Source organism: Onychomys torridus, chromosome 21 (assembly GCF_903995425.1).
Source record: "Onychomys torridus chromosome 21, mOncTor1.1, whole genome shotgun sequence".
Taxonomy (NCBI): domain Eukaryota; kingdom Metazoa; phylum Chordata; class Mammalia; order Rodentia; family Cricetidae; genus Onychomys; species Onychomys torridus.
In genome coordinates, this window is record NC_050463.1 from 36,966,002 (window position 1) to 36,980,344 (window position 14,343).

Below are 14,343 nucleotides of genomic sequence, written 5' to 3' on the forward strand. Positions count from 1 at the left end.
TAAATTAGAAGGCGCTGAAACATTTGAGAAGAAATATAAATGATACAAATACAGCTATAGAAGTTATAAATATGGATGGGAGGAAGAACAAAGATGTTTCAGAAATCTAAAAGCAATTGTCTCTATTGGAAAATGCAATTGAAACTAAATAGTCTATCAGCCAGGATTCCGGCCACGTGACACTCTCCCTAGCTCAGTGCCTGTTTGCCATATCCTGGTGTTATATGAAGGTCCAAGGGCATTGTGGGAAGCACTGACTTTGGCAGCAGACAATTAATAAAACCATATCTTTTATTTTTTTCTATTTTCATAATGTGGCCATATGCCCATCTTTATGAAATACATCTTTGTCACTGAGTTCTTGTTTTAAGATGGGCCCATTGCACAATGTCTGGGGCTCAAAGTCATAGGATCCCTTAGCAGTCTATGCAAATGGTGTCTCCTGGAGATGTGCTGGGAACACCCTGCACAAGTTCCCACCAATGCCTAGATTTTAAATAAAATGGACACTTTTATTCCACAGTGCTCCCTGGTGCCCAGTGATATTTGCATGATCCTACAATATTTAGAATGTAAAAAGTGTCCATTGGGTAATGTCAAACAATCATTTACTCTGAAGGACATAAATATTCAAATACTTGCCATTAGGCAGCCATAATCAGCATAAGTCAGTGATTTACTGACTACGTTTCTGGAAGAATTGAACAGAGTGGGTATCTCCTCTGTTACTCTGTGGATTTTATTGGCTTGTAGATATTTTTTAAGAAGTGATTGCTGACTATATATTTAATTAGGTTTTATACCCTTGCTGGATTCAAATCAATTTCTAAGATAAAATATAACCACTGATTCCAAAGCTTGGAGAGAGAGTGCTCATTAGAAATTACATCAGACGTGGGTTTCCCTACCAGTTGGAAACAATAGTGTAGTATCTCTTTGTAAGGGCTCTGTGACTTTAAGTTTGACAAATGCCCTTTTAATGTAAATATTGATTGTAAATTTTCTTCTCTAGAAATAACATTGTTACTGGTTTGTGTTATTATTATTTTGAGAGTTTTAGAGATAGGATTTCTCTGGATAGTTCTGGCTGTCCTGAAACTTACCCTGGAGACTAAACTCTTGACCTCGAACTCAGAGATCTGCCTGACTTTACTGAGATAAAAGACATGTGCCACCACTACCTGGCCAGATTGTATTATTTTTAAGATAAATATTTAATTACTATTTTATATAAATTTCTGTTCTTACATATATCAATAAAAATTGCTTATTTGGAGCTGAAGAGCTGGTTAAGTAGTTAAAAACACTTGCTGTTCTTGCATAGGATCCAGGCTCAGATCCTAAGACCACATGGTGACTTGTAATTGTCCATAACTCCAGTTAGAAGGGATTTGATGCCTTCTTCAGGCCTCTGCAGACAGAGACTTGCACACAAGTACACATCCACAAAGGCAGGCAAAACACTCACACACAAAAAAATATATTTGGTTAGTTAAGCAGACTTATTTTTCTCTATATTAGATTTCTCCTTTTGGGTAGAAAGTTATGTGGTTAGTTGATGTGAATTAGATTATAACATCCCTGTAACTTGGAAGGAAGCCTTCTGTGGAATTTAACTAATGAAAACTCTGATTTTGTAAAGACTGAATGGATCATGTTATTGCTATTATAAGAAGTTGTGTGGGCCAAGAAACACAAGCTTGTATTACAGTAAGAACATTTATCAAGGCCTAGGATTATCTACATCCCCCTGCCCCCATTATCCAAAGGTGAAGGAGTCTTTATGGATGTCCAGTGTCATGGCTAGGTGTGTGCAGCCTCCTGGTGGAGATGGATCCATTTTCATTCATAGCCTGATTCCATTGTTGTCAAAATTAAGCTGATTTGCTTCTCTTGCCAAATTCTGAACCTATCTTGATTTCTCATCATCTTGCACAGTCAGTGTGTTAGGGATTTTTCCCATGGGTGTGACAAAATACCTAAAAAAATCACTTCAAAAAAATGGAGGGTTCACTTGAGGTTACAGTTTAAGAAGAGATATAGTCCATAACGATGGGAGGACGTGGTGATAGGCATGCAAAGCAGCTGGTCACACTGTCCATGGTCAAGACTCAAGAAGTAATGAATGCTTGTGCTCAGCTTTATTTCTCAGATTTTCCATTTTTTATTAATTTACAATATCAACTAGTGCTATTTTGGGAATTCCCACTCTGTTTAGCCTCTCTGTTTAGCCTTTCTGTTAAGCACCTGATAGACATACCCAGAGGTGTGCCTCCTAGATTGTTCTGACTCCATCAAAATTAACAATAAAAATTGACCAGCAGAGGTAATTACATGGTTTAGGGCATTCCAATGTGCTTAGAAAATCTCTCTCTCATTCACTAACAAGGTGGTATCAGTATGCTATATATGTTTATTATAAATTTAGTTAACTGAGTCATTCCCTTAACTTGAGACACATCTAGGTCCCTTGATAAAATTAGTACCTTGAACCAAAGTTGGAAACTGAACCCTCTGACCTCAGAAATGTGAGATTCATTTGTGTGTCCTACAGCTCTCCATCATCCTACCTCAGGCCTTCCTCACTTGTGTAGTATTCAGTGTTCTATCTATTTAACTTTTCTGTGTCCCATAATTCTTACTACTAGGAAAAAAAAAAAACCTTTTTTTTTTTTTGGTCAAGGGGAAAAAAAAGACATCTTCCTACTGTGTCTGTTTGAGCTGGGATATTGTTTATTATTAAAAAGTAGGGTTTTTTCATTTTTAGCAAACTTCATTTCAACATGTTTGTATCTATGAGGTTATTTAACATCTGATCCCAAAATATTTCCATAGCTGTTTAATAAAAAAGGTCTTATGGCACGGACTACAACTCCAGCCTTCACAACACTCCTGTGTGATTCTCAATGACTTTAATTATTAGCTCTTTTCAGACCTGATGGATTGCATGTTCTCCAGGAGCGGCATATCGTATTGGAGAATTATCCTTCTCGTCTATTCACTATATTTGTAAAGCCAGGTTCAATACTGGTAAATCTCTTAATTCAACTCCTCTCTCTGTCATCTATATAGATACATAATATAAGTATAAACCTCTTTATTGAAAAAATTACATACACAAAGAAGAGAGCACCAATAACACATTTGCAATAGAAACATTCTTCAAAAAATGAGCAGAATGAGGTTACCACACTCATAATTTAAGAAAAAGTAGTAGCATTACCAGCAACCTGGAAGCGAGGCACATGTCCCTAAACAGCCACCTTCCTTTCCAAATCTTACCATCCCCTTAACTTACACCAATGTTGTTTTGAATCATTTCTGGTATTTACAGAATGGGCACCTTGCTGCCAACATTACATTTTAAAAAAAATTGTCCGTGTTGTGTATTGCAGATTTTTATTCATGTTGGCCATTTTCCAATTTCACAAATCTGCTGCAATTTATTTACTGTAGAGGGAAGTGTGAGAGATTAGGAAGAGTGTTCCTATATACTTGCACACTTTCAAACCCCATTATAGAGTCTTCTTTCAGGCATGGATTGTTACGTTGTAAAGGAGGTATATGTCAAGCTTTAGTAAATACTACAATAATATTGCTCTAAAGTATTTGCAAATTTAGGATTCTAGCAGCATTGAACTAGAAGTTTAGTTGTTTTATGTCCTTGGTAACTTGGTATTTGTCAGTTTTTGAGCAATAGTCATTATGATTTGATCACAGTGTCATTTAACTCTGAAATGTGTAGCTTAATCAGGTTTGATATGTGTATATGTTTATAAACACCCTACTTCAGAGAAAACCACAATCTATTACTCAATACATTTTCTTGTATTTATTTTCTGTGATATCTTATATCAGCTTAGAGTATTTTTATCCTTCTAGTTTGTATCTGTTTTGCTTCATCAAGACCTTGATAGATACATATATTATTTGAAGAGTATGTTTACATGGACCAATATTATTATTTATCCACTTTTGATATACTGCTTTATCTATTCCAGGATTTGGATATACAATGCTTGATTCAGCTACTGATTTTAGTTAGTATCTCCTGGTATTTTAATATGTATTTCCTTGATGACAAATAGCATTTAGCACTTTATGGTGCTCATTGCTCTTTATATAATGCACTTGGCAAAGTGTAAGGTCTAATGTTCTCCCTAGTTTGTTAAGTTGTCTTTTTGTTGATTTGCAATAGGTCTTTGCTTTTGTTTTCTCCTATTTGGGGTTTCTAGTTGCTTTGAATTTTCATAACCTTTAAGATTTTCTTGTCATTTCTATTAAAATAAAAAAAAATCCTATTGGCCTAACACAGGCTCTATTGACAAAATTGAAAATGATTAGCTTCTTGTCACATCTGAGCCTTCCAAATCACAAACATGTGAAATATTTCTGCTTATGTTTACGTTCTTTCATTGGAAGCTACAAGCATTCCCAGCTTCAAATTCCCTTGTTTCAATATATATCCAAAGACTAATATATGTACACACACACACATATATATAGATATATAGCTTTGCCATCTTATCAATTTATCTGCTCTTATTTATTATCTCATCCCTTCTGTGTTTTTGCATATAATTTGCTGCTGTTTACCAACTTTATAAGATGGATTATACTGTATCAACTATTTTTTGCTATTGTTGTTCTTCTTTGAAAAGTTACTAACGTTGAATTCACAAGGCAATGGGTTTCACTGTGATATTTTCACACAATACGTTGATATATGTTATAATACCTGTTCTTACTCCTCCACACCCTCCTCACTCCCTTGACCTGCTCTTTCATTTCCTTCTCCTACTCCAACCATGTCTTCTGCTTTACCGTTACATATATTTACAGACATTCAATTATCATCTCTTGTTCTTCTTTCTCCCATTTCAAATGTCTTTCTCACTTATCTTAGTACACCCCCCCCCATGTATGTGAGTGTGTATGCATTTACATGTTTGTGTATACATACATAAATTTAAATCAACATTCTGCTACATGGGAAATAAAACATGAAACATTTGTCTAACCAATATCACAGGTATAAAATCTCTTTAAGGCAAACATTCAGTTATATCTCTTTATTCCAAACCACAATCACTCACCCTGATCCCTTTGATTCCTGGGCAGAATGGAGCTATTTTAAATATGTAAATAAATGCAAAATTACCTACAGGCCTATCAGCTTCCTAATTTTTGATATGCCATCCTATTTTATTTTGTACAAAATACCTTCTAATTTCTGTTTTGACCTAGGCATTATTTTGAGTTGTCTTACTTAATTTAAAAACATTTGGAAATGTCTGCTTATTTTTTTCATTATTGATTTCTACCTTAATCACATCACATGAAAGGATATTATGGCTTTTTATTACAGCCCTTTGAAATTTGTTGAAACTCTTTTGTATTCCAATGACAATACTAATTTTGACAAATATTGAAAGCATACTGACTAGAATGGGTGCTATGTTCTGGTGGGTGGCTTTGCCACTGTCCTGATGACTTGCTTGTATTGATCAGGCTTCATTTGGGACTAATGCTCAGTTATCCCAGACCTCACTTTTTTCTGCTAGTTCGATCAACTTCTATGAGATGTGAATTAAAAATTTTTTCCATGTCTGTGTTCTTCTGCCTTTCTCCTTTCCATTCTGCCAGGTTTATTTTTTGTTGTCTAAATTAAATATGCAGGTCTTAGAATGCTCATATTTTTTTTGATGACTGGGTAATAAACTTAACCTAAGCATTCTTCTGTTTTTTAAATCTCTCATTTTCTGAAAGTCTGTCATGGCAGATATTAAAACAGCTTAATCAGTTTTCTTTTTTTTTATCTTTTTTGACTTTGATTTTTTTGGCTTTTTATTCTTTAATTTGTATCTTTTGTAAACAATATTTAGTTGAGTTTGATTTATTAATTCATCCCAATGACCTTAGTAATTTTAATTGTGCATTTAAGTTAATTACATTTCCTGTGATGATTCAACACATTTTCCACACATGACTTGATTTCTGTTGTTATCACATTTCATACTTCTTTTTGACTTCCAAACTTTTTGTATTAATCATACTAAGTTATATATATATATACAATTTACATATTACAGGTGGATTCACACACAATGTCATTGGATATAACTTTTTAAAAAAATATATCCAGAATATATAAAGAACTCAAGAAATTAGACATCAAAATGCCCAACAGTCCAATTAAGAAATGGGCTATAGAACTAAACAGAGAATTCTCCATAGAAGAAGTTCAAATGGCTGAAAGACATTTAAGGAATTGCTCAACATCCCTAATTATCCAGGAAATGCAAATCAAAATGACTCTGAGATACCACCTTACACCTGTCAGAATGGCTAAGATCAAAAGCACAGAAGACAGCTTATGCTGGAGAGAATGTGGAGCAAGGGGAACTCTCCAACTTTCCTCTACTGCTGGTGGGAATGCAAGCTTGTACAGTCACTTTGGAAATCAATATGGTGCTTCCTTAGAAAATTGGGAATCCATCTCCCCCATGACCCAGCTATAGCACTCTTGGGCATATACCCAAGGAATGCTCAATCATACCACAAGGGCATTTGCTCAACTATGTTCATATCAGCATTGTTTGTAATAGCCAGAAGCTGGAAACAACATAGATGCCCTTTAACTGAAGAATGGATAAAGAAAATATGGTACATATACATAATGGAGTACTACTCAGCAGAGAAAAAACAATGACATCATGAGGTTTGCAGGCAAATGGATGGATTTAGAAAAAATCATCCTGAGTGAGGTAACCCAGACTCAGAAGGACAAACATGGTATGTACTCACTCATAGGAGGATACTAGATGTAAAACAAAGATGACTAGACTGCTACACAACTCCAGGGAGACTACCTAGAAAAGGGGACCCTAGGAAAGACCCAAGGATCACCCAATGACAGAGAAATGGATGAGATCTACATGAACAACCTGGACGACAGTGGGAATAATGAAGGGCAATATTTGAGGGAAAGAAAGCTTAGGGGAGCAGGAGATCCCAGCTGGATCAAGAACATAAAGGGAGAACGAGGAATAGCATACCACGATAAATGAAGACCACATGAGAACAGGAATAGGCAGAGTGCTGGAGAGGTCCCCAAAATATCCTCTGTAGACTGCTGGCAATGGTCTAGAGAAAGCCTGATCTGACCTAGTCTGGTGATCAGATGGCTAAACACCCTAACTGTCGTGCTGGAACTTTTGTCCAATAACTGATGGAAGTGAATGCAGAGATCCTCAGCCAGGCCCCAAGTGGAGCTCCAGGTGTCCAACTGTGGAGAAAGAGGAGGGTCTGCAAGAGCGTGAATTGTTGAATCCAAGATTGCAAAAAGCACAGGGACAAATAGCCAATCGAATGGAAGCACATGAATTATGAACCAAAGGCTGTGGAGCCCCCAGCTGGATCAGGCCCTCTGGATAAGTGAGACAATTGAATAGCTTGATCTGCTTGGGAGGCACCCAGTCTGTGGGACCAGGATCTGCCCTTAGTGCACGAGCTGGATGTTTGAAACCTTGGGCTTACACAGGGACACTTTGCTCAGTCTGGAAGAAGGTGACAGGACCTGCCTGTACTGAATCCACCAGGTTTAAATGAATCCCCGGGGGTGCCTTGATCCTGGAGGACATGGGAATGGAGGGGAGGGGCTGGGGGTAAGGTGAGGGTGAGGGCGGGAGTGGGGAGGACAGGGGAACCCATGGCTGATGTATAAAATTTAAAACACGTAATAATAATAAAAAAAGAAAAGCAAAAGAAAAAAAGAAAAAATAATAATAATAAAAAATATATTTCTAGTATGTCCTGTTAGAAAGTAGTAAGCCTTCTTGACTTACAAGGATACAATGTGATAGTACATTTACTGCTTCTGAGACATAACAAATGTTTTTTTCCCCATGAAATAAACAAATAGAATAAAATCACAGCCTCACAATGAGCTCCTTTACTTTTTGTTCTGAAGAGTTTTCAGTGCCCATACTGCATTTTGTATTGTAGTGGTGGTATGAAATGCACTAGTTGTTATGTGTTTTCTTCATGACATTTTCTGTGACATCAAGGATGCAAAGATGAACAAAGTTAGACGTGTTCTTTTGCTTTTTCCTCACATCAGACTTTTGTGATAAAAATAGACACATAATTCTATTGTATCATATCAATTCTAGAATAGTACTGAATTATTCCTAAAATGTTTATGGATTTATATTTAATGATATATACTATAAACCAAGCTCTTTCATGGACATTTTATATACAACAGTCAATTTGATAACTAAATAGAGTTGCTTTTTCCTTATGCAATAAGGGCATAATGCACAAATATTAGAGAAGTATGTTGGCAGACCAAAGGTGTTTTGCTAACAAATAGCATAGAGCAAGAGACAATTTTAGAAAGGCAAGTGAACTAACTAAATTGTTCCATCTAGTTAATTGGGAAGGCATCATGAAGGAAGGGGCAGCAGAAGATGGCATACATGATGAATTTAGTATCCAACATCCATAGCCTGTGAAATGTCATTGTACTTGTGTGCGTTTGTCTGCATATATGCATGTGTGTTACGTGTATATGAGGGCACAGGCATGATTAGAAAAGATAAAGGCTCTGACATATGTAGAGCATGAATTTTCCAAAGCAATTTGTAGGAAATGATGATGATTTTTGCAGAAAAACTTTGAACCTCATTCAGTCTGGGCAGCATTTAGTAATCAGTTTACCCTCCTGCCTTCTATATGAATAATCAATATTTGCAGAAGGGTAAAGGATAAGTATTTGTTTGACAGTGTTATAAGAACTTGGTGTCTTTTAATTCATTTTCACCTCAGGAAAACCATGTGAAGTATATATTAGAAAAAAATGTAACACAGCAGTTGGGTTGCTTTCTTAGAATATTGTCACCAGTGTGTAGAGGCATTGGGATTGGGGTCAGTAATTCTACGGACAGGAAAAGCATGTGCTGATCCTCTGTCCTTCTCCTCACAGCCTGGAATTATGGGGCATTCTATAATGTACACTCTTACACTCCAGACAGAATGTGAGGGCCTCAGAAACAGACATTTTTTCCTTATAGGATACTGTCATTCTTTCCATTCCATGGATACTAGAAAATTAGACTATTTTTGTAGTTGGTATATATGTATTAAAAACAGTGATGTAAGTCAAAGAAATCAGACCTGGCACGTACGTGTGTGTGTGTGTGTGTGTGTGTGTGTGTGTGTGTGTGTGTGCGCACGCGCGCACAGAGAGAACCAAAACCAATCTTAAGCATAGGTATCATTTTTTTTTACATTTTAAAATTTAATATATCTTAATCCAAATACTGTTATATCATTTACTCCTCATCTTTTCTCCTCTAACCCCTCCCATGTCTCCTTTCTCCAACCATCCAATGGTGGCCCCATTATGTTTCTCTCAAATTAATGGCCTCTTTTGCTGTGATTATTAATGTTACATACACAAAAACATATTTATCTCTCTCTATATATATATGTGTGTGTGTGTGTGTGTGTGTGTGTCTATATGTAAGTACACACACATACACACACACACACACAGAGAGAGAGAGAGAGAGAGAGAGAGAGAGAGAGAGAGAGAGAGAGAGAGGCTAATTCTCCCTTTCTCCTCAATCATTCGTTGCCTATGGTTCTTTGTTTATGGGTGGGATTCTATGATATTTCCTCACTTCCATGTTAGTATGAGTATTGAAATTATTACTGTTAAGGGCATGTTTAGGCAGAATTTCTAGGAGATATAGTTTTACAGCAGACTTCCTGGTCCTCTTGCTTGTAGAATCTTTTTGCCCCTTCTTCCATGATCTCTAAGCCTTCAGTGCAGGAGTTGTGTTAAAGATATATCCATTGCATCTGCACTCTTATTGACCCAGTGGTCTCTGACTTGCTTCTAGCTTTGGTTTTCTGTAATGGTCTCTATTTGCTATATAGACAAACCTCTTTGATAAAGGATGAAAGTTATACTTATCTATGGGTATAAGGTTACGTTTTAGAATCAGATTGAAGAATCCTCAAAAAGCTAAAAATTAATCTATCCTATGACCCAAAACTTCTTAGCATATGCCAAAAGGACTTGACATCCTCTTCCATAGAAACCTCCTCTTTCATGTTGATTGTCACCCTATTCAAAACAAAATGATAATGGAAACCACCTAAATGTCCTTCAACTAATGAATGGATAATGAAAATGTGGTAGTAACTATATACTGTGGAATTCAGCTGCAAGAAATATGAAATCATGAAATCTGTGAGTAAATAAGTAGAACTTAAAAAGGTTATATTGGGTGAGGAAATCAAGACCAGGAAAGACAAAGGACACATGTCTGCTCTCGGCTCTGCTTCCTAGCTCCTGGTCTTCAGGTTTGATTGTATAATATTGAGTTAACAGTAGAAACCAGGAACCTATGAAGTGACAGTGGGGTGGTAGGGAAAGGGGACCCAGAGGATACAGGTGAAATGAAGGGAACGGACATGGAAAATGGAGGTGAGAGCTTTACTTAGGAAAGGGTGAGGGATATCAATACTGGAGGATGAAGGGGAGACAAATAACACCAGGGTTGTTTTATAAACCTCAAGCCATTATGTGTTCTGTGGGTTTGTTTTCGAATTTTTGTTTGTTTGTTTTTGTAAGTAATGATTTGGTAATCTGGAAACTTAGATATGAAGGTATAAAATTGAAAATTTCAGATAAATTAATTTGCTTATAATTGAGGACTTACATTCCAGTATCTGTCTGAAGCTACATCAACAGAAGCAGAAACACTCTTAAATTAGAAGCATTCTTTGTGTTGACGGAGACCACACAAGTGCCTACAGGGATAGTATGACTTGGCCTACTGAGAACAGGTTCTTTCATGATGAAGGGCAAGGCTGCCCTTCTCAGAAGCAAGCATTCTCTGCCTCCCAGAATCTTCCACTCCCTCATTTTCTCAGGCCTTACTCTCTGCCCCAATATGGGCAAGACTGCTTCCCTCAACTTCTCACCAATGATCCTCAGAGAATTGAGGCTTGGTTTGTACCATGCTTACTTCTGATCCAAGTAAATTTTCTCTCCCCCACCCCATTAGCTGATGTATAGCTTTCTTTATTTAAGGGAATGTAATCATAGTATCTCCTCCAATGGCTTGATAATTATGTTAGCACTAAATTACTTGCCAAGTGGTTAAAAAAAAACACTTCTAGCATGTCTTCTCTGGTCCCTATGCGCAGTACTAGGCATAGCAGCAAGTCACAGAGCATTGCTTCATTAGCTGGGAGCCATTTTTGTTTTTGTCCTGATGATAGCCTAGAAGCAAGTACCCAAGTTAATGGCTGTTTTAGGTTGAAACAATCATATTTTTTTTCTTGCTACAGTCTTATTTTCCTTATCTGTAAAAGGAAAAATGTGACATCAGGTGCCATTTATGCTTTCTAGTTTTCCTGAGAATGTAAAATAAGTACTCTGAAACAGCTTATCACTAAAAATAGATATGTTCCCTAAAAGTCAGATAAATTATAAACATTATTGCTAATGCACAGCTCAGTAGTCACAGTCACAAAACTGTGGGTGGCCATTGTAGAGGGTGACTTTGTGTGCTTGCCTCTTCCTGATTTTTTGAAAACTTTCAGTAGAGTCTTGATTAAACTGACTGAGTCCAATGTAGGATTCACTCATGTGCCATCAGATTCGTCAGACTGGATGTTGCAGAAAAAGACGGTGAGATTGGCATCATTGGGAGAGATTTCTTTGTGTCTTTTTATAAAGACATGGGTATCCTGTAAACTGAACTTTCCTCTTCCAGTAGTCAATGTTTGTGAGAATATTTGCATGCTAAAAAAGGCTTGAGAGGTAGATCCATGCTTTACTCAAGAGCAGAGTTTAAGCATGACAACTGACCTTGACTGTCATAAAATATCTGACTTTTATCTATTTATGGTTCAGGGGTCACTTTGCCCTGTTCTGGTTGATCTGTGAGGACTGGGTCATAGGTAACTAGCCTCAAAAGTGCTTATGTTCTAGCTATTTTCCTTGCTGTAAGGGATAAGTGGTCCCTTATCTCTGATTCCAGAACCTCATGTCCTCCAACAGCAGTCCTGAGTCAGTGAGCTAACTTGCCAGCTGGAAAGGAGGATACTAGCTCAGACCTTTACATGTCTTACAAAAGGATTGTTTCAAATCTCTTTTTATCCATCTTTCCTCATTCTTTTCTAGAACTGACTAGAACTGAAAAGTTCACAAATCATTAGTAACAGACCAAAGTCCTGAGGCTGGATTTCATGACCCATTTCCTTCATTCACTGATATATTCTAAAGATAAACTGTTCCTCGCAGTTAAAACTCTAAGGAGCATTTGTGCATTGCACCTGTTGCTTAAAAACCCTTTGTTTGGGGTAGTCTCTAAACCTCACACTGCACTGTGTGTGCGTTTAATAGATACATGGGTTTTCAGTGGAATGTGCTCCTTTTTAAAATTTAAAAGTGGTTCTTTTTGAAAATAGGAGCAGTACACTATTCATGACCTAAATAATAATAATAATCAAACAGCCCCTTAATTAATATAGCATTTGTATTGCAATTGAAATAAAGAAGCAAATGGCATACAGTTCTGTGCCAGCAATCCTTTGTTTAGCAGTTTTTTCCAGGCTTCATAATTGGCTAGTAAAAGGTACATTCGCACAAAATGAATAATCCCAAAAGTTGTTATTGAATTTTCCTAAATTTTGTGCTGTTATGGGGCTTAGGGATGATTCTAATTGTGGTGAAATGTTTCTGAGTACACTAAAAAGAGAATTATTGAGAAGTTAAGTTGTCTGGGGACATCTGTGATATCGGAGGCTGGACAGTGAGAGACAAACACTTCTCAGAATTGCAAAGACACCAAAGATAATTGACAGGACCCACTCTGCCTACCCACTCCCATATGTGCCTTGTGGGCACAACCCACTGTATTTAGTCTGTCTGGTGTATATGTGCATGTCTTAGCCTCAGAGAATCTTTACTTATGTGAGTAGTTTACAGTAAAGGACAGATCCTCCTAACACCCATTCCACCCTCTCTACCCTCAAACCACATTTCACATTCACAGTTGGTGATACATGGAATTCTACCTTTATGACTTATGCAAATCGAAACTCCTTTTGTTCCTGTAAAATCTAAGTACTCATCCTTATCCCCCAGGAAAAAAATCTTCAGTTTCTCCATCTGCAGCCATTTCAGGTTTGTTACTTTTTAAAATCAGCTACATTTCAGGTTGTTGCTTTTTAATTTTTCTGTTTCTAGCTTCTACATTGGATCACTTATGTTTTTATTTATTTATTTTAAGATTTATTTATTTATTATATATACAGCATGTATGACTGCAAGCCAGAAGAGGGCACCAGATCTCATTACAGATGGTTGTGAGCCACCATGTGGTTGCTGGGAATTGAACTCAGGACCTCTGGAGGAGCAAGTCAGTGCTCTTAACCTCTGAGCCATCTCTCCAGCCCCACTTATGTTTTTATATGACAGTACAATTTCAATATTCCCTTTGTGTTAAAATAATTTTCAGATAGTACCACATAAGAGTATAAAACATATACTTTTTCTCTTCCCTGAACTCTAGCCTTTCTGGTCCTCTGTATACACATCCCCTCTACTGCTTCTTACAATGTGGAGGTTGCATCTCCCCCATCTACAAGAGTGCTGGAAGGTTTACTCTCTGGAGAATGTAGACAGATCAATGTAAGTGACCAAGATATCATACACATGTGAAGGCCAGATGCCAATGAGGAAGCGACTTGATTAAGGAAAACTCTATTCTGCATAGTAAACCTATGTACTTGAAAGACATCACAAATATCCCTAGTCAACTCAACTTCTGAACAATTCTACCTATAATAATTATATTTTGAATTTTGGACTCTGTATTAATGGAAAGGACATTGGGTAGTATTTGTTGGTATAATTTATCAAGACTATAGTGATGGCACCTAAAACTATACTTCAAACATTATTTACCTGGATATGCTCAAATTATAGTGCATACAATGTACAGGGTACCTACCACATATATTAATGATATGTCAAGGCATTTCTTGCCTTAAGAATTTATGGAAATGATAAAATTGAATCCAATTTAAATTTCGATGCTATGATGCCAGCTCCCATCACAAATATAGCAAATCTTACCCACAACTTTTGGTAATGATTTTATTAAATAATTATGACAAAGAAAGTCCCATATTGGGAAAAAAACTCTCAAGATGACCACTCTGAGACAATTATCCCACTGTTCAGCAAAACACCTCAGGGGCATCCAGCCTGTGGAACAGTGTCTTCCTATAGAACAAGACTATAACAAAACA